Source organism: Equus asinus, chromosome 2 (assembly GCF_041296235.1).
Source record: "Equus asinus isolate D_3611 breed Donkey chromosome 2, EquAss-T2T_v2, whole genome shotgun sequence".
Taxonomy (NCBI): Eukaryota; Metazoa; Chordata; class Mammalia; order Perissodactyla; family Equidae; genus Equus; species Equus asinus.
Window position 1 is genome coordinate 48,621,374 of NC_091791.1, and position 22,422 is coordinate 48,643,795.

At 40.8% G+C, this 22,422-nt stretch overlaps 1 pseudogene; it reads right to left on the minus strand.

Moving 5' to 3' along the window:
- The window catches only part of LOC106838739 (dual specificity protein phosphatase 18-like), a 44,806-nt pseudogene extending 23,283 nt beyond the window's left edge, over positions 1-21,523 (minus strand).
- Between the last annotated feature and the right edge of the window lie 899 nt (positions 21,524-22,422).

Sequence of the window (22,422 nt, forward strand, 5' to 3'; positions counted from 1 at the left end):
GTTTCAGCTCTTGGCTGATAGAAGCCTGCAAAACATCAGTGTGAATTAAACATGGAAGGATCACAAAACAGCATCCCCTTGTTTCATTCTTCATCTCATTACAGAGAAAAGAAGGGCCAACGGTGAGTGCCAACTTCCCCACCACACTCTTCCCTAATCAAGCCCTAATTGTTGCAGCTTCAGGAAGCCTCCATTCTCCGCCCCAGCCCATTCCCTCTACCTATATGTGCTTCCCCTGAAGACTGACAGTCCTGCCCAAAGTCCTCCTTTGGAGCTAAATTTTGAGAACCTCATTTATATTCAAATGTGTTCTGTGGGCCCACCTGAACCATTACACAGTGGTTCTCGGTCCTGACTGCAGACTAGAATCACCTGAGAGGCTTCTAGAATTTTTTTCGGTGTCTGGGCCCCACCCCCACAGATTTTTATTTAATTGGTTGGGGTGGAGCTCAGTAAGGATAAGTTTGAAAAACTACCCAGGTGTTTCTAACATTGCAGCCAGGGCTAGGAGCCACAGCATTAACGCTTTGCTATAAGTTAGTTTGTCCCTTTAAATAACAGGAGCCTAAGAGAAAAGGAGCCATTTCACCAGGAAGGAAACTATAGATGGTAAGCAGAGTACGAACCTCTGGAGTGGGCACAGGAATTGAGAGCCTTGAAGAGCAAGGGGCCATGAAAAGACACAGAAAACATCGGAGGAGGCACAAATTTTCTGAGCCTCTAAACAAGACCCTGAGGAGATAGTATGGTCTTAATCTCTGGAGCATGCATTGTGGGATAGAGGACTGATCCTGGGGAGGGGTTGTGTAATGAAAAACTCAGTTCTCCCTCCTGTGTTTCTCCTTTACTCTCACACTACTAGTACAACACTCATCCTTCTAACCCCAGCTGTGTGGAGTTCTTTGCCCACACCAAGCAATTCTCTGTGACACCAGCTGGGTGGTCCTACAATTTAATTCAATTCTGACACCTGGAGATACCTGCAGATAGCGTCAGATCCCACAGGGTAAGGGCTAGTCTCGTGACACTGCCACTCACTTCAGATGCCAATCACAAGCAGTAAGTCCCCAGGTTACCCACAACTTCTGTGCAGTTGGGCTACAAATTGGGGGTTCCCATGACCTCTGCCCCCTTGGATTCAATTATTTGCTAGAGCAGCTCACAGAAGTCAGGGAAACACTTACTTATTTTTACCAGTTTATTATATAATAAATGATATGCTAGAGGATACAGATAAAGAGCCAGGTGAGGAGATAAATAGGGTGGAGTCTGAAAGGGTCCCAAGCACAGGAGCCTCTGTATCCATGGGATTGGGGTGTCACCTTCCCGGGATGTGGGTATATCCACCAACCTGGAAGCTCTCTGAACCCTATCCACAAATATTTGATATTTTAGAGATATTATTCTTAAAATGGCACTTTAACGCAGAAAAGCCATTAATTGCCCTATCCAATAGTCTTGATCTTTGTTCTGTGACAAATATTACAAAGAAAAATTATTTTTCATTTTGCATTGATATTGTCTGAATGGAGAGCATCATCCAAAAACATCTTTATGTTGGGTGTTAGCATACATATTGCTTCTGATAAGCTTCTTTACATACATGCTTTGATTTTGGCTTTGACATTGAAATGGATATTGCATTTGCTAACACAGATCTTAGAACAGTTTGCTATTTCATGTCAGAGTAGTCCACAAAAATGTACACATCTTTCTCTTTGCATTTCTCTGTTAAAGTATTTATAAATTTAGACACTGGAAAACACCAGCAAACATTTTTGGGTATATTCTCAAAGACTAAACTCCAGATTCTCTAGCAAATATAGCAGCATTACTAGGAATCATGTGTCAAAATTGCCAATTTAAGGACTATTTTGCCTATGACACATTATTTCTTGGAACACCACTCAGAGGATTTGAATATAGTATATGATGCATGAAAACTTATTAATATTAATATTTATTTTATTTATAAGAATGACTGACTCACTGTGAGAAGCAGACAGGGTCACTAACCCCCACTTATGATACCATGACAACAGCTATAAATAAGATTGAGTGATTATATTGTGACCGCTTCTCTCCTGTGTGTTCCTGTCTCCATTCCCAGAAATGTCCAACTTAACCTTTGACTGCATATGTCAGCTTTCCTGTTCTTGCTTTTGACTTGACCTCGTGGATTCCTTCAAACCAGTAATATCTCTATGTTGATTGTTAAGTTTTAATTCCTTCAGGAGAATTATGATATTTTTCCCCATGTTTCTGATTTCTCAGCTGATTTTTTTCTAGCATCTGGAATTTGAAAAACCATATAATTCCCAAGAACTGCAAGGAACAATTCCTATATGGAGATACTAAGGCCGACCAATAACTGATTACTAAATACAGACAATAAATAAAATGTAGCAGTGTTCAAGGTTCCCCGGCTGTAGGCACCATGTTCTAGGAAGCGCTCTCTCTAGGTCCACAAGTATGAGCTAAAATAGAGGAGGACCATCACCGGCATCTGTAATTTATCTAAGGGCAGGCGCTCCCCTACTACGCTAAGAGAATCCTCGAGATTCCAAGGAGATAACTCAGAGGGATACAAAGAAAAGGCAGGGAAAACCTTCATCCTGGGCGTCTCCACTTATATCTCTTGTCTTCAGCATAAGATTTCCTGCTTTGAGGGAAAAAAGATGTGAAGATGTGAGCCAATTGATGTGGGAAACACTCAACACAGTACCAGGAACATAGTAGGCTCTTCAGGTTTGTTTACATAACATCCTTCCAAAAGTAATATCCTGGCCTTGTCCCCTCATCCTGAAAATCCATTTAGAGGGTCCTCCATTTTCACATTTTACTTTGATCTGCAGCCCTCCTGCCCTTTCCCCCATGTTACACACCGCTGCATTGAATTTCTTCCTTTTGCAATTTCATTCTACCATTAATAAAAGCTTGTGAGTCGTGAGCTGGATTTCTTTATTGCACTTCTGATCATTTTTGCAGGACCCAACTGGCAGCCACAGGGTCCACAGGGCAAGGAAGAGGAAGGAAAGATGGTGCCATTTAGTTCTAGTATTCCTGATGCCTAATTGTGTCATTAAAATTTGGCAAGTGACACACAATACACTAGCCAGAAATTCACAGCCAAGAAACACGAAAACTGAGGAAACCCCACAAATGAACCTTCTTTCAACCAGCCTTCCTCCATCCCTTTCTTTGTGTCATCCTCTAATTTTACCCACTCATTTCCTTTTTACCTCCTTTCTTCTCCTCTCCACCTGTGTCTTCTCTCTTTCTTCTCTTCTCCATTTGTTCCTCTGCCTACATTCTCCCCAAAGAAACTTGGCATAGACAAATAAAATGTGCCTGAACATTGAAGCCAGGTGAAAGAGAATAAATGTGGAAAAGTGAAAAGCACATACGCATTAAATACACATTAAATCATTTTACCACTGTGTGTCCTTGTGTGACGCGTTTAACTTCTCTAAGCTTTATTTCTACCTTTGCAAAATGAAGAAATAAGATGTATTTCATAGTGTTATGAGAATTGAATGGGAATAGTAGATATAAAGTGTATCTCTATTACCCGTAACTAAAAGTACTCAATAAACAGTAGTTATTATTTATTATCATCAGCAACAAAATTTGCTATCTTTTGTAGGCTCTCTCTCTTTTTCCCCATACTGTGCTCCTTTAAACCTTCTTTTTTTCCCATCACCTTGTGTTCTCCAGAGATGATGACAATGGTGATGATGATGATGATGATGATGATGGCGAAGGGGGGATAGGGAGCGATTTACAATGCATTTTATGTTCATCACATGCCATATCCTGTGCTAGATGTTTAACATACATTATCTGATTTTCTCACAATAATGCTGGTAGGTGGGTACTGTATTAACATTATCCCCATTCTACAGATGAGAAATGGAGGCTTGAAGAATTTAACTGGATCAAAGTTTACACAGCTAGTAAGTTGCAGTTACCGAATTTGAAACCAGTGTCTGTGTCCCTTAACCACTACCAAACTTGCCTACACGAGATACCTCTCCACAATCAGAGGCCAAAACATCAGCAGGGGCATAACTTATCTAACATTTCAACTTAAGGGGTTTTTATCCAAAGACAGACATAGAATTGCTCATGAGATAAAACACTGTGGAGAGAGAGAGAGACTGTTGAACAGCAGGGCAGGTGCCTGACTGAGCTTTCCCGTGAATCCCTAAGTTCCCAGTGATGGCTGGGTCAGGATCTATGTTGTGCTCTGAGGTTTAATGGGAAAGTTTATGGCTCCTTTATATTCCCTTCATCTACCTCTTACTTCGTCCCAAGGACTAAGGTGTATTGTTACAGACTGGTCAGTTTACTGGACTCCCCCAAGAGGGGGAGCTTCCCAAGCTATTGAAGTTCAAGTGTACATGGTTACGGTCTCTCTTTAACTGTACTTTATTCCAAGAGGCTAAAGAGAGCAGAGGTGGAGTTGGCTCGCAGAAGATCTGACTAAATCCCCCACTTTATTTTGGACTGAGAGAAAGCAAGAATGGCCTCAAGCATTTGGTTTTGAACAATGAACAGGATTGTACACTAAAGGGAAACCCAAGGAAGAAAACAAGAATAGTGCTTAAACTGGAGGAAATACAAGAAAGTAAATTAGCAGGAATATGTTAAGAGGTCTCCTTCTTCAGGATAAAATTATCGGGGATCTAAGGAATTCCAATGAAGACATATGAAGCATAATAATAGGCCAGGGCCTAGAAAGCCTTAGAACCATGCTAGACAAAAAAACAGAGATCTGAACTATTTTCAGGGGGAGTGCCTGTTATAAATGTGGGGCACCCTGCTCCAAGAGAGAATGAGCACCACCTCCCTTGAGAGAACCCACACTGCCATGGACTGAATGTTTGTGTCCCCCCAATTCAGATGTTGAAGCTCTAACCTCCAATGTGGCTACATTTGGAGATAGGGCCTTTAGGGAGGTAATTAAAGTTAAGTGAGGTCACAAGGGTGGGGCCCTAATCTATAAGATTGGTGTCCTTAAAAGAAGAAGAAAATAAGACACCAGAGAGCTCACTCTCTCTCCACAGGCACACAGAGGAAAGGCCCTGTGAGATCACAGTGAGAAGGTGGCAGTCTGCAAGCCAGGAAGAGAGCCCTCGCCAGAACCCAAATCTGCCAGCACCCCGATCTAGGACTTCTAGCCTTCAGAACTATGAGAAAACAAATTTCTATTGTTTAAGACACACAGTTTGTGGCATTTTGTAACGGCAGCCTGAGCTGACTAATACACTCCCTAATTCAGCAATGGAACCCAAGGAAGTAGGAGGTCAAAGGGAGATGCAAAGAAAATTTAGAGGTTTTAAACAAACAAAATGGACACCAAAAGGAAGGAGACCGTGGGAAAGACCGGAGGATGGACACTGTCACTATAGCAGGTTGCTAAATTTTGCAAAAACACAGGATTTTTAGATGCCACCCATGGAAAAAAGACAATTTGTAACAGCAGTGGATTTCCTCCCAGACTACAAGAGCTATCATGTCACAATTAACTTCCTGATGGGAGATTCCTCCCAACTGAGTTGTAAGTTCACAGTCCTCTCCTCTGGAAAACTGGCATAGATTGATTACTGGAACCAAGAAATTGTTGTCTTTTGCTCTCTTCTGTTCACTCTGTCAGTCAGCTTCTCCCTGATAAATCTCTGTCATAGTCCACGGTTTATATCAACAATGTAGATCTAGAATACAATTAAGTTAAGTTCCTAGTACTACTTTGTCAAAGGACACATTACTATATGAGGAAACTGCTGCTTCGATTGACAGTTGCTGAAGCAGGATTATTTTTGCTGCAATTTTATGTCTTCTGTATTGTTGGAACTGTAGAACCATAAGATGCGTGTGGAAGCTGGAATTCAATTAATTCAAGTTTTGAGGGGCCAGCCCGGTAGCCGAGTGGCTAAGTTCACGTGCTCACTTCGGCTGCCCAGGGTTTCGCCAGTTCGCATTCTGGGCATGGACGTGGCTCATCAGGCCATGCTGAGGCGGTGTCCCACCTAGCACAACTGGAAGGACCTACAATAGAATATACAACTATGGACTGGGGGCTTTTGGGGAAAAGAGGAAGAAAAAAAAGAAGATTGGCAACAGATGTTAGCTCAGCTGCCAATCTTAAAAAAAAAAAAATTTGAGATGTTTGGTGGTGCTGAAGGAGCGACCTCAGTTCCTGAGGAAGGCAGCTGCTACAGAAGAAATCTAGATTCCAAATTAGCCACCACTGATGGAGAATGAGTCAACTAAGAGAAAAATAGGGGAAATTAGCTGGTTTTATACATATTTATGGACCTTAGTTTTTCTATGGCAACAGGAAGAAAGGAGATCCATTTTATTATGACTAATTTCTCTGAGGAAAAGAAGGATTCACTTACTAAGGAATTCGTATTGCTCAACTTCAGTTCATTATGTCATAATAAAGCATTATAAAGTAGATGAGCCTGGGTTAAAATCCTACATCCATCATTTATTAGCATGTTGTTTTAGCAAATTAATCCATGTCTCTGAGCCTCATGTCTCTCACCTATAAAATGAGATCTGCAGTAATATGAACCATCTCAGAGTGTTAATGTGAGAATTGAGTTAAATAATGCCTGAAAAGTACCTAGCACAGAATAATTTCTCAATAAATGTTAGATAATAGTATTACTGACTTTTCTGTGGACTTTGGTGCAGACAGTAAGACACCATCTGGTGAGCTGAGTTGGAGGGGGACAGGGGAGGAGGAACATTTAGCACTGACTGAGCTCTTACTGTGTGCTAGACACTACTGAGTGCTGGAACATCGATTATTTTTTAAATGTATTTATTATTCAATTATTATGGATTTATTTTTTGTTTATTATTTATTATTCACCACAACCTTATGGACTAGGTATAATTACTTCAAAGATGATAAAACTCAGCCTCAAAAAGATCAAGCATTTAACTGAGGTCAACACAGGTAGTAATTAGTGACCCTAGGATCCTAAATCCAGGTGATATGACTCCAGGGTCTGTAATCTTGATGAGGATCAAATAAAACATATTTCAACAAAATTCAAATCAAAAGTAAAAAGTGGATGGCTTCTCAGATAATGTACAGAGCGGTGTTGGGCTAACCTCAAAAAGGCTTCCAGGGCACCATGAGGGGCATTCGTAAAAGCCTTGAAAGATAAACTGCCCAGTCCATGGTCACCGGTAGGAGAGGCAGAGATCGAGCCCATGGTCTCATGAAAGTGGAATCTGATATTTTCCTGACAATCACATCTCATGTGATGAAAAGTTTCTCTCTGGATTGACCACTGTCCTTGAATGTGAATTTTCAAGGTAGGTAAAGATCAGGTGCATAAAGTTATGTTCTTTCTTTGTATTCCCTTAATTCCTTGAAGCTGGAGAAACAAAGACAGGACCAGGGCCTGCTCTGTCCTGGGAAAAATCTGTGCATCTCTCTTTCATTTTGGCCCCCTTCTCCCTTTTTAGACCTACCTCATCCCACCTGGTGGGGAAAGGTGAGTCTGAAGACAACTTCTTCCTAAGGGCTTCTAGAGCTTCTTGATCTTTCATTCGTTGCTGGTGCTCCAGCCCTTGCACTGAAGCAGAAAGATCTGAGACTCAGGGATACACTAAAGGGAAAGAAACTAGTAATTATTATCCTTGACTACACATTAGAATTAGGAAGAAGGGCCTGGCCACTCACTTCTGAAAAAATTGGCCATAAAAACCCTGTGAACAGCAGTAGATCAGTGTCTGCTGTATTGCTAGAAGGTGAGAGGATGGTGCAAAAAAACCAGGCAGCATTCCGCTCTGCTGTAGAGGGGATCACTAGGAGTCGGGATCCGCTCAACAGCACTAACAACAAACACTTGTTAGATTTTTAAAATTCTCTTGGCCAACCCACAAATTATACCAATTTAGCCAGTCTCTCTGGTGGCAGGGAAGAGAAGAACACAAGCCACAGTATTTTTTTTAAATCCCAGATAATTCCAATGGGCATATAGTGAAATGGACCACATCATCTGTTTTGGTTCTAGACCTCACAACGGCCCTTAAGATGGTAAAAAAAAGTTTTCCATATGGCTCAGTGTAGACCACTAAACTTCTGCAGTAGGTTTTGGGGCCAGAGCTAGAGCATAATGAAGAATGCTGCTTGGTTCCACCATTTTATTCCATTAATACATATTCTCTTTAGACACTCTGAAGGATTAAACAGGAATAGATTCCAGGGGTTTGGGTCAAATACAAGCCTCACCCTCTTATCCCATAATATTTCTCACAAATTGCAGAGGCCACATTTCTCTCTCTTTACAATTGCAATAGCGCTCTTTCCCCTTCCCATTTCTCTCAAGTCTTCAGCAACTCTTGAGCTGGAAATTGGGTTCTATCTAATTACGGTATAGTTTCATGAAATACTAGAAATGATTTTTTAAAGTATCGTAAAAATACTTCAAAGAGGAGGAAATGTTTGTCTCTGACAGAAGGATAATAGGTCGGTCATAATTTCTATTTATCTGTATCATGGAACAAAAATAATGGTCTTATTCAACTTGTAACTATGAAAAAAATCACAATGATTTTCACCAAGGAAGAAAATTTTTAAATAATCATAATAAATTATGCACAGAGGGAGCAGTTAAACAGCAGTCAGAATGGCCATAGACAGTGCTCTCAACTCGGTTCGCACATTACAATCCCCTGGTGAGCTTTTAAAGATGCATTAAACCAGAGTCTGAAGCGATAAGACCCACGCAGGATGTTTTTTGTTTCTTTTTTTTTCAAGCTCCCCAGAGGCCTCCAATATTCAGCCAAGATTGAGAAGCCACCCTGTAAGTAGCGTTTCAGGACCTTGGACAACTATACATAGCCTGGGCAGCAGGAAGAAAAAACAGCAATGAATTGAGACACTGTTTTTGAATGATTATTTTTTTATTAAAGAGACAAACAAGTGAAAGAGAGCAGGAAGGGAAAAAAAAGAGCACAAAACATCAAGAGAAAAACCTCATTCTTGTTTGAAATAATATTCTCAAACCAAAATGACTTACGGGGTCCAGGAAGAAAATGTTAAGAAAAGAGGTTTGTTACATAATATCCATTCAAATGTATCCTTTGACAAAGAAACCTTTTGTATGTAGACTACTCTTCAATTACATACACACGCGCGCGCACACACACACACACACAAATGTTGTTTGATTTTTCTAGAAAAGTCATGACTTTCTAGGTCTGGGTTTTGCTTTTCCGCTTGTGATGGAAAAATATTCATAAGACATTACTGCATTTTCCTTTTTATTCTGCTGTAAGAAAAGCAAGATGACAATAAATGAAAACTGTGGGTTAATAACATGAAAGCTAAATAGAACACATCTGTAGGATGATTTTGGCGTATATAACATCAACTTGCAACTAGAAATTAACAAAATAATGCAAAATATAAACTTTCTTTCCGATTCACTTCCAAACTAAGCTCAAATTAATTCTCAGGTCATAATGTGCTTTGTGATTTATGGGGTATTTAAGGGAGGGAGATCTTTTCACTATTTATTATCAGCTTTCCTACTTCCCAGTCAAATTATATTAGCAAATTTCCATTTTATAAAACACCTGATGGCCTGATTGTTACAGCTTATACAATGCAAAGAACTATTGCAATTAGCTGGATAATTCATGACGAGCAGGGCATTTGCATAGCATTCAGGACAGTCCATTATCATTTTCATTACAATGTAGGCAAATTATTTATTGGAAAACCAGATAAAGCCGTTCACATTTATCACAGGAAGCCACAGAGGCACTATGCAAATACCTCAACCTTTTTCTGTCAAATGTGGTATTTCAGTCAGTTAATCATTGAAAGCACATTTCATTAAGAAAAGGAATCTGAATGTGAAGGCCTAAAGCCAAGCAAAACTCTTTTTTATCCAGTCAGTCACGAGAAAATAGATAGTGCCCACATTATCTAATTTATTTATAACTGATTAGTCACTAAAAATCAAAGACATGAGAGAAATTTGTTTTCTCCATAAATAAAGTAAGTCATTTTCATATATTTTTTTTTTAAAGATTGGCACCTGAGCTAACAACTGTTGCCAATCTTTTTTTTTTTTTTTTCTGCTTTATCTTCCCAACCCCCGACCCGTACATAGTTGTATATCTTAGTTACAGGTCCTTCTAGTTGTGGGATGTGGGACACCGCCTCATCATGGCCTGACGAGCGGTGCCATGTCCATGTCCAGGACCCGAACCCTGGGCCGCCGCAGCGGAGGGCACGAACTTAACCACTCGGCCACGGAGCCAGCCCCCTAATATTATTTTTTTAAGGCGAGGATATTTCAGGCATCTGATTGACCCTATCTATGACTACTGACCTCCTGATTTTAAATAGTTTAGAGTTCACCTGGCAGAGTCAGAAGCTAGTTTTTCAAACCATCCCATTGATCTCCTGTGAGCTGTGTGTACTGCTCTTTCCAAAGAGAATGGTGAGTACCGGACCAAGCTTCCCGTGACTTTGAAGAGGAGAAGCACTAAGGCATAATGTCAGAAATATTTACAGTTGCCAATAATTCCGTCTCTGAGCTGAAGTTATAAATACTTGACTAAGTTCCAAAGGAATATTTATGAGATTCTTTTCCCCTGAGAAAGAACTGCAATCTCCAAAAATGTCTGTTGTAAAAAAAAAAAAAAAAAAATCAAGTTTGAGAAATGTATGTTTCTCTCTGGTTTCACAGAACTTCAGACTCTGTGGTACAAGAGGCCTCAGGGCTCATCTCTACAACCCTGACTGATGCCCGGGGGTCACACACAACACTGAAGAGGCTCAGGCTGCTTTACGGGGTGTGTAGCTGCCTTGGCTGGAGGCCTCTCTGATCCATCCTGCTTCTTTTTTTTGTGGCTACAACCTGCTCCTTAATTAAGACCTGGAACGATATTACTGTAAATATTGGAAGGCTAAGCAAATTGGTTTCCAAAGCATATATTTCAGAGTCTGATTAACCACATGGGCAACCAGAGAAGACCCAATGTCACTAGCACACCATTCATTCCATATCCTGAATTCTATTTCTGCTTCCTGGAGTGTGATAAAGACCCAAACAGAGAAAGCCTCCAGTAATTTATAACAAAACTATTGGAGTAGATGGCTAATTTAGAATTGATAGCTAGGAAGTTTTCCCCCCCGCCCCATGGGAAAATTTGCTCTTTCTAGTTTGTGTGTGTGTGTTTATTGAGGTGAAATTCACAAAACATAAAATTAACATAACATGTAACATAGAATTCTAAAGTGAACAATGCAAAGTCATCTTTCTAGGTATTTTAAATCCTCAACTGGCTACCATGCCATTCCAATGCTAAAAGCAAAAGACATCATCAATCAGAAATGTTTTGTACTTTAGGTTTATGCTAGGTTTATGCCAAATGAAAGCTTTAACTGATTTTTTTTTTCCACTGAACTGACTAGTTTTAGACACAACTGGCTCAAATTGACTAGTTATTCAGGATATACATATATATATATATGGATATATGTGCTTATATAATACTAAAATAACAAATCAACCCAGAGGAAAAATAATAATTAAGTAGATTGTGTTCTCATGCATTTGGCTGATGGACAAAATTTTTACTTTTTAATTTATCATTGTGGTGTCTTAGAAACACAGCCTCAGGGGCCGGCCCCCAGGCCCAGTGATTGTTTAGGCACTCCACTTCCCGGCCCAGGGTTTTGCCGGTTTAGATCCTGGGCGTGGATGTGGCACCGCTCATCAGGCCATGCTGAGGCAGAGTCCCACATAGCACACCAGAAGGACCTACAGCTAGAATATACAACTGTGTATGGTGGGGAGGGCTTTGGGGAGAAAAAGGAAAAGAAAAAGAAAAAACATAGCCTCAGCAATAACACTATGAAACCCTACGACATCCACAAAGAGAAGCCCTGTGCTCTTGACCAGGAGACCTGACCTCATCTCCAACACTGCTCAGAGATTAGAACATGCCTTTGACAAAACTGGATTCCCCTTCTCCGATCCTTCCCTGGGAAGAATTGTATATTAAACTTGACTCCTCCATACTAAGCAGTGAGCCTGGGCAGCACCCCGCAAAATTGGAAAACATACAAGGTCTGCTTTGGGGAACTTACAAATCCTCTAATCAGCATCCTTTTCCTGGCTTGTTACGCTCTGGTGACCAGTGAATTTCTGGGCCTCCCCATAGTCAGACCTGCTCTTCCCAAGAGGATGCAAAATCTTAAAACTTTTCTCAACTCCTATCAAACTAGGGCTTTATGCTCAGTGCTTTATTGACTGCTTTTGATAATGCTATAAACAATTCAAAACAGTAAAGCTAAACGCTGTTAATGAATGACATCTAACATTACTGTTGCACTTCAGCCTTGGAGACAAAAGGGAGGAACCAGCAAGAAGACTCTCAAATCTCCTAGGAGGCTGAAGGGAAGAATGGATTTGGGGCCCCTGGGTCCTTTTTGTGCTCCTGAAACCACCGTTGTAGGTTGTTACCGTGATAAGGATGATCCTGAGGATGTGTTTACTTTATGTTTAAGAAATTATAAATGCTACTCCAGGAGTGGGGTTTTCACTGCAGAATCACCTGTGTAGAAACGCCCAAGCACGTTTCCCACCTCGGGGATGCTATCTCTATCATCCAGGCACCCGTACTTTTTTAAAGCACCCAGGTGAGTTTCAGTCACAGTCAGGCAGGGTCGACTTCCTCTCAAAGAGATTCTAGTCATTAGATAATCACTGAGGACCAACCTAAATCTGAAGTTCTAAGATGTGCAATGAAACATTTCTCTATCCATAATCATGAGGTAAAATTATACCCCACCATCTGTTCTGTTAGCCTCTGCTAGGATCTCAAGATTCTTAGGCAAAGATTTTTGGTATCAAACATGACGTCCAGGTTTTAAATCAGATTTCATTTTTCTCCTAATACTCCCCATTGATGAATGCGAGGTTGAGGTCCTCAAGACTCCACTCCGTTACTAAAATGAATTGAAAGGCCTCAAAAAAGCAGCCCCAGCCAAGTCATCAATAATGTAAAAACATGTTCGCTCTAGATTCCAAAAGAGATGTCTATTTCAATGGGAACATCCTGTGTGGCCTTCGTGTGTAAGAGGGTGACTATTTAATTAAGACGATGCAACGTCCTGTCAGGACAAATTCACGCTCCAAACTCAACCAAATCTTAACCAGAGCACGTCTGCCACCTAGTGTTCAAAGTCAGCATAAAATCCTGTCAGCACTCAGAGAGTAGCAGTTCCTTTCTCTCCTGCCCGCTGCAGTTTTACTTTCTTTAGCTAAGGTCAATTCTGGGATGCTTAGGGGTAATAGGGAGAGGTATTTATTTCTGGGTAAAACCTATAAAAGCTCAAACACTTGCACTAATTACTCACTCACTCGCGGAAGACTATAAACATTAATCCAAAAAGTCATGATCCATCTGTTTGACCCTCCTTCTCATTAAATTGGCTCCACAAAGTTGCCAACCAGATCAACACAGGCGCGTAGAGCCAGAGCCTTGCTGTAGTCAGCCACATATAGTGTCTACGTGCATGTCTATAACCTTGAGAAATTTTGTGCCTCTTTGGCTGAGGCAGTCTATCCAATTACAGTAATTTAAGCTTCGACAAGAGGGTAATATGAGGACTGCAGTATTTTGGTGCTGAAATTCACATTTCACAAAATATGATTCACATCAAAATGTTTTGTCTCTACGAAATGCCTGAGCTCACAGCTCAGTAGACTCAACAGTCTTCTCTCCCCAGGTGGTAAAGAAGAAGACACTTAATCTCTAACCTCAGCTGGAAAATAAGCCTGAACTTACTCACAAGGAGGTGTTGAAAGATAGCTGTTATATGCAAGGGTAAAAGAGCTTGTAGAAGCAAAGATGTTCCTTAGATGATGTAAAGCCTTTCCCAGCCACAGGAAGAGCCGTGCTATAGCTACTGCAACTAGGGATGAATCACCTGGTAATGGATTCAGAGAGAGAGAAGTCTATGGGGATATTCTCGCTTGTGGTTCCACCTCTACAATGCACTCTATCCTCTTTGCACTCTCCCAGGGTAAAGATAAAATAGCTATGGCCCACTGGCAACAAATAAAGGACAAAAGGCCATCACGGGAATTGATGCCATCACTGCCACCACTGCGAAAGTAGTCTAAACCTGACCCTTCCTCTAGTCGCTGCATTTGGCTACAGAGGGAACTAACCGGCATCAATCAAGTACTTACTACGAACCAAGACCACGCTTTACCTACATTACTCCTCCCATCTTACCAGTGAGATGGCTTTAACTGTCTGACCCCAGAGCCCCTTCTCTTCATGGTACCCCGTACCAATCAGAGAAGGATCTAGAGGTCCTCCCAACATCCAGGGAACTCCAGTGTTCTGTTTATCTTTGATACCATAAGCCACCTTGGCTCTAGGCCCTAGGGAAAAAAGTTTTTGAGAACTCCAAACCAACATGACTCAAATATTACTCAATCGTGTTTATATAGTCTGGTACCACTACTTTCATGATCTAAACCCATATGAACACAAGTCACCCAAGATCCTTTCACCTCATGCCAGGATTTTAACAATCGTCTCCTACCTGATACCCTTCAGTCCATGAAGACTTTTTCCCAGTCCATTATGTTCTAAATTAATTTTTCTTTATATCTTCTTCATCAAAACACACTCAAGCTTTCATATCTTTCCTGTGGTCCAGGATAAAATCTAAATGCTTAATGTGGTATTTGAGGTTTTCCTTAATCTGACCACAATCTAGATGTTCAGTCTTTGCTGCTGCTCCCTGCTTGTGCAGATGCACCCTCAGAACTCCTGCAGCCCTTATTGTCAGAGTCGCTTACCAGAGCCTGTGTGTGTGTATGTGTGTTTCCACTGCACTGAAGCACCTCTGGGACAAAAGCCATGTTTCCAATTCAAATTTCAACTACATTTATTGAGAATCTTCTTTGTGCCGGGCACAATGTACCCTGCTACCTTATACTTCTTTAAGGCCCCAACATAACACCTGACGGACAGCTGGGTGTAAAGTAGATGTTCAAGAAATGTTCGTAGAAGAAAGAGAGAAAACTAATACTTTTGAGGGCATATCTCAGTAGTAGATGTTTGATGTATGTTATTTTATTTATCCTAAAATTTTATTTTATTTATCCTAAAAACCACCAAGAAAGAAGGTATTTTTGCACATGAGAAACCAATATTCTAAGACGTTAACAATTTGCCAAAGGTCACCTAAAATGTGGTCAAGTTTGGACCAAAGCTAGTTGTTTCTATCTCCAAAATATGTCTTTTCTACTATGTTATGGAGTTGCCTTGTCTTTATAGCAGTTAAACATCTCCTCTGACGTATTTCCACACCTAACATTAACCTGTAAATAGACTGGTAAGAGATCCAATGAAAGAAAATCTTTCTTTGGGGGGCAACTGATGCTTCCAAATAAATGCCATCTTGTAGGGAGAATTTCTCCTTTTGTCACCAGACTGTCCCTGAAATTACTTGGTGTGTCTGAGCCTAAGTTATAAACCAGATGACGCAAACTTGTTACAATAGAGTAGTTTGAATCTAAGTGCAAATAGTATGTTTAAATTTTTTAAATGTGGTGCTATGAAGAATTCTTTCCTAAAAATTAAACTTCTGTATCTAACTACCAGTTTACGGAAAATGTGGGGGTCTAGGGACAAGCTGAGCAATGACATGAAGACCCAATCAGCCAAATCTAGAAATGTGGAGCATTTCATTGGACAAAGGCCCTAATTTGGGCAATAGGTCAATGGCAGAGCCGTCAGTGGCTGAGCCAGGACTGAACCCAGGCAGTCTGCAGTCAGCTTGAGAACCTGGGCTCTTAAACGTGCTACTACACTGCCCTTTGCAACATAGCGTTCTACATTCTCCCTTGACAGTTTATTCTCAGCCCAACAGAAACAAAGAAGAAATATCTCAATGTGATACCATTTAAATTTAAATCAGAAAGTGAACAACTTCACTTTTCCTAAAAAAAAAAACACACAGGAAAACCATTATAGAAATGTCTAATTCTTTCCCAGTGCTATAAATATTCCTAACAGCTGGTTCCTGAAAGCATGGCTCAGTGCCATGATGAAGAATGAAAGCACAAAACCATTCCTGGGCCCCCATTACTGACATCAGCAAGCTGGGATGGCTGTCACGGGTCTAACAATAGTGTACAGCAGGGCCTCATGGCCCCAGACCTTCTCCTGGTTACACAACATGACCTTTGTATAATAAGCGAAGTTCCTGTCTACTAGATTGGACAATATTGGTATTAAGGCATCCACATGTTGCTTTAAACATTTGCAAACATTTACAATTTGTCAAGCCATTTAAGACAAAAATTTTAAAGACATCTAAACTGTGACTAAACATTTTCTGTAATTTTAATTCCTTGTACTGGGTTTTTTACTTGAGTAGGTTGAAATCTTTCCTCCCAGCAAACAAATTCCTTTCCGGGGCTGGCTACATGGCTAAGTGGTTAAGTTTGTGCTCTCCGCTTCGGCGGCCCAGGGTTTCGCCGGTTTGGATCCTGGGTGCGGACATGGCACCACTCACCAGGCCATGCTGAGGTGGTGTCCCCCATGCCACAACTAGAAGGACCCACAACTGAAGAAATATGCAACTATGTACTGGGGAGATTTGGGGAGGAAAAGCAGGAAAAAAAAAAAGAGGTTGGCAACTGTTGTTAGCTCTGTCGTGTGAAGCCCTTGAAAAGCTTTAAGAAAACAGAGCTCCCAGGGATTAAGTCAGTGGTTCAAGATCTGACTAATATCAGAACTTCCTGGTCAGATTGCCAAATGTACAGGCTCCCAGGCTCACCCTGGATCATCTGAATCTGATTCTGATGAGACTCAAGAATTTGTAATTTTTACAAACTCCCAGTGATTCCAATAGTCAGCCAGGTTTGAGATCCTCTGCTCCAGACAGCAGGAGGAGCCCTTCTCTTTCTTTCTCTTTGTTCCTACTTTGGCTCATGAAAATAGGAACTTCCACCCTGAATTTTACCCTAAGTGTGAGGGAAGAAGTTTCTGCCAGCCATTGGTTCCTCTTCTTCTCGCTTGCTCCCACCTGAGATAAGGAATGACCTGCCCTGACTGGGGGAGTTGTGGGGAGGTCACCGAGCCTGTACGGACTGTCCTATTGCCTCTGGTTGTTGCTCTCTCCCAAGCAGGCCTGCTCACAAGTAGAATATCTGCTCCAATCTGCTCCTGCTTCCACGCAGCAAGTGCCCCGATGATTTCCCTAGCTTCTAGGCTTCTCTCTTGGCCCTCTGATTCTTATCTATTTAAACTTGAAGGGTTATGAGCAGGCTGTGACCTTCCGTTGTCTCGATGGGGAAGCATCTGCCTTACAGACCCAAGTCCCCCTGCAAGTCCCAAGGTCTACACTTGGGTGTGGGTAAAAGAAGCTTCCTACATAGACAACATAATGAATCCTGCATTTTAATTCCCATCTGGTTCCTGTATCTACTTCCCAACCAGCTCCTCCAGAACTCCTAATCCAGACCACCTAGCATCAAGGCAAAACACATCTGAGTAGTCCCATGCTACATTTCACCATTAATCAAGAAGTGAGTACGCAATGAGCCCAAAGTAAACAAAAAGTAGGTAAGAATTTTGTGAAGGGTGCCCTTTTGGACTGCCTCTGCCAGACCTCACCTATGGCATCAGGAGGTCCAGACTAGGGGATGGAGCATGGGAGGAGCCATTGGCTACAAATATAAAAATAAAGGGATTGTAGGGACAAAATGAAAAAGATTCACTCCCATTTATCTTTCCTCAGTGGAGCCAGATTCTCGGAGTAAAGAGCTGATCCCCCTAACTCTTCTTTCCTCTCTCTCATAACACACACCTAAGCATACACACATCCCTCATTTTTAAGGCTGTGCTTATGGCTGCGTCACCTAACCCAGCAAAAATATGTGCATTGGGCATGTTATTTTGCTGAATGCGTTTCAGTGTGAATTTTATATGTAATTAGTGCACAAAAGATCAATAGTAGCTTTTCCAAAATGATTGCTATAAAAAAAACGCTCCAAACTCCTATTTCCTATCAGCTTTCTTTATACAACTCCTTTACACCTCAGGTGGAAATGGAGAGGTAGTTTTTATGTCACCTTTTAAAAAATGTGTCTAGGTTTTTTCAGTTTAAAGATAAATACTCTTTATGGAACCAGATAGAGTTCTTGTAGAGAAGGAAAGTCAACTTTCAAAACTCTTCAACCTGAATCATGCTGGGAATAGCAATGAGAAAAAAATTAGAATGAATCATGGAAGCAACTCTGATGCCAAAAGATAGAACTCACAGCCTCCTAATGTTACAAATTATCTTTCATCAGCATTTAGCTACCATACAATCAACATGCATCAAGCTTGACTTTACCCACTTGAAATTGATTATAATTCACATGGTGGTTGGTTTTTTAATTTTCTTGTCTATGGGGAGAAAGGGTTTGTGAAGAAAATCAATGGTATTGATAGCATATATGAGAGAGCGCTTCCTAACTTGAAAAATAAAAAGTCTTCAAACACTTTAGAATTCTTTTGCAAAAAGTAATGAAGCAAACACTACAGCGTCATTGCATATAAATGTCTGTAAGCTGTTCTATAGTAGCAGAAGATAAGGAAAGTACTGACATGCCATCAAAGAGTTTCTCCCACCATAGTGAATGTACTCTGATTCCTTCTTATTTTCTTCTATGAGCCTCGTACTGACCAGCAGGACTCTTCTATAAGGAAAAATGACCCCAGCACAGGGAAAAGTTAAGTGACCAGTATGGAGATGGCACTGGGCTGGTGAGAACTGTGCCCTGATTTGGTTGGCATACAGTCCTATCAAAACTGAAACATAGTTCTAACACACCTCCCTGTTTATCACTTTATATTGTACTACATAGAGACTATAATTATTTACATATATATGAACAACGCAACCATAATACACTTAGGCTGGTGGTTTTATAAACTTATCTATTTATGAAAGCAAAGCTTCCAGGAGACTTTGAATGCAGCAAGCACTTGAAAATATTCAACTAAATTCATTTACAAGCTTTTTTTTCAAATTTATTCAATTTACATAGACATTTCCACCCAGTTCATCTAAATTAGTGACCTGGAGCTCTAGTATTGAGTTCTGAAGAATTCACCTGATGTGTGCTCTACAACATGCTTTCTAATAATGAGATAAATTATAACAGGGCTCTTTGCACTTTCCTTTAACTGAGAGCAATTATATATTGGCCACCTTGCAGCTAATATTTAGAAATAAGCGATGTCAATACATTATATATACACATATAATATTTATCAAGGGTCACTAAGGATTTGATCCTGTCATTTTTTTAATATGCCTCACATCAAAGGCATTGATATTAAGTTATCTGGCAAGATGACATCCCAAGCAAGACACGATTTAATCAGATATTTGGAAATCATCCAGTTTCACACAAGAGTTCAGTGAAGAGAATGCATTAACCGGCAAAGAAAATGTATTTCTACCTATAGGACTATTGATCTGCTCATGTAGTTGGAAAATCACTGATTTACATTACTGGCAGAAATATCTCACTTGGGTTCTTAGGGTCTATTTTGCACTATAATTTTGAACATTTGGTAGTTAAATTCCTCCACCGAGTTCTAAATTTATTCCTCTCTTACATCAAAAATTTATTCCTCCGTGTGGTTTTCCCACTTTAGCGCAAATTATGTATTGCTAGACACCTTCATAAGACAGCAGGAAATATGATTTCCTCTTTGATATTTTTTAATTAAAATATGGACTGGAATCCATAAGGAACATTTAGTCACATCTGAAGGGAGAGCAATTTAACTAACTTGCTATTTTCTTATGAAAGTGTTGAGAATGGAACCATTCTAAATAACTATTCCCATTTATTGAATCTCTCTTCTGACAAATAAAAATGGCAAGCAATAGGATATATTGGAGTATATGAGGAAGCCATTTGGTATAAACCTAATTCGGTCTGACTTTGTTTTTCCAAAAGGGCCTGACTGTGGCCATTGAGCATGCATTGTATATCTGCTTAGACATTTTGAGATAAAGGTGCAACTTCCCTCCCTCTCCCAACGTTGGCATCTCCTTAAAGACTAAGCATCTTTCTTTAGGCTGGGAATCGATTACAACGCTCATCTGTGACCGCCCACCTCGAGGCAAAACACCTGCCACCCCGCAGCGTTCACTGAGACAGTAGACCTATCTGCCATTTCCATCAATCGCTGTGCTGACAGAGCAGCCTCGTGACTATTGTAAAAGGGACATTTCAATCATATGTGAAACATACTCTTTGAGGGTATATAACCGCCCTGTATACCCCCACTTCTTTGGAGTGCTCTGCTCCTTTGTGGAAAGACTCTCCCGGGTTATAATCCTCAGATTTAAACTCACAATAAACTCACCCAAATTTTCATTTATAGATTGGTTATGGATTATTTTCGTCGACACTTCCTTGAGAGTAAGCCAACAGTTGAGTGATGGTGACAAGAAAAATATATCATGTCCTTATGCTTTCTCTGTATGAATTATGTGAAAAAGGATAAAAAGGAAAGAGTAAAATTCTTATTTCATAGTCACAAGAAACAAGATTACAACTACCCCAGTAGTGTTATGTGTGAAGGGAATTCCTTGGCATGTTAAATGTTGAAGGAAAAAAACCCAGCATCCTCATCTATTGCAAGATGATGTTCAATTAGACAATTGATATAACATCATGTCACAGAAACTCTAAAGGAATAGTGCTATTTAAATTAAAATGTATTTTATCATCTTAGAGATGGACATTGGCAGCTATCTATACAGTCCACCCTTTTTGTCTTACAGATGAGGAGACTAAGCCCTGGGGAAGGTAAGTGACTTGTTCAAGGTTACAAAATTAATGCTACAGGAGGGCCAAGAACTCCGTGTCGCCTGGCTTTCAAACCAGTGCTCTTTCTAAGTATCTACTAGCTCATCCAGCTAGATTGGGACAAAGGATCAAGTCAACATTTACTGAGCACTCACCAGGATTAGAGACAAGGAAACCCTGTGTGCCACTTATCAACGTATTGCCTCTCAGCTTTAAATTCCCCTCTTAATACATGCTCTGTAACAAGGGATGGATTTTTTTGTGCATTTCTCTTTTACAGTGAGCATGATGTTCATTCATTCAGCAACCACGTGCATTGAGCCCCTGCTGTGAGCCAGGCACAGTGCTCAGCCTGAGGCACAGTCTTAAAAACCTCTGCTTTCTTGGAGTTGAAAAATCTAATAGGGAGACCAAAAACACATATAGAAGTGCTGCAAGGAGAAGCATGGTCTGCTGTGAAAAGGAGGCAGTGGCCAACCCTGGTATGAAGGATCAGAAAGGCTTCTCAGAAGAAGTGAGATGTCAGCAGTTGAGGCTTGAAAAATGAGCAGGAATTAGCCAGGTGACTTCTCACCTCCAGTAGTCCAGTCCCTGCATTCTGGAGCTTCAAAGGGAGGCCTCATTTTGGTGCCTCACCCTGGCTTTCCTTTCCCAGAAGATACTCCTAGTCACCCCCAAGCTCGTCCTCTACAAAGAAAAAGTAAGTTCCTATCTATTTTGTCCTGAGGCCTTTTTACAAAGATGCTCACAGTCACATCATTTGAGACCAGCATTCTGACTCCACCACTTAAAAGCTTTGTGAAGGGCTGGCCAGGTGGCGCGGTGGTTAAGTGCACATGTTCTGCTTTGGCGGCCCAGGGTTCACCAGTTCAGATCCCGGGTGTCGATATGGCACCACTTGGCGAGCCATGCTGTGGTAAGCGTCCCACATGTAAAGTAGAGGAAGATGGGCACGGATGTTAGCTCAGGGCTGGCATTCCTCAGCAAAAAGAGGAGGATTGGCAACAGATGTTAGCTCAGGGCTAAGCTTCCTGAAAAAAATGCTTTGTGAATAAGGCAAGTCATTTTTGGTTTTGATCTCCATTTTCCTCACTCTGAAAAATGAAGTCCTTCATACCTTCCTGCCTACTCTACAGAGAGAGGAGTAAATAAGAGAATATTGTTATTGCTGTTAGATACGAAAGGAAACTTTAAAGAGGTAGAATTATCTCGTAAAGTCATTTCAACTAGGCCAGATACTTCCAAAACACCCATCCTCTCCCATGATGCCATTAATAATTGTAATTATAGTCATCATCATCATCATCAAAATTAACATTTCTGATTGCTTACTTTGATGTCTGTGTATAGCCAACACTCTAGAAATATGTTTCAATTACTTAATCTTCCCAACAATTCTCTGAGGTAGATATGTTGGAGGAGGTCATCCAGAGGCTGTGACTGCTGGCTGACCCACAAGCTGGACCCAGGCAATCAGAACCTTCTCACCCGCTCCCTGTCCTTGAAATGTCCATCAGCCTAC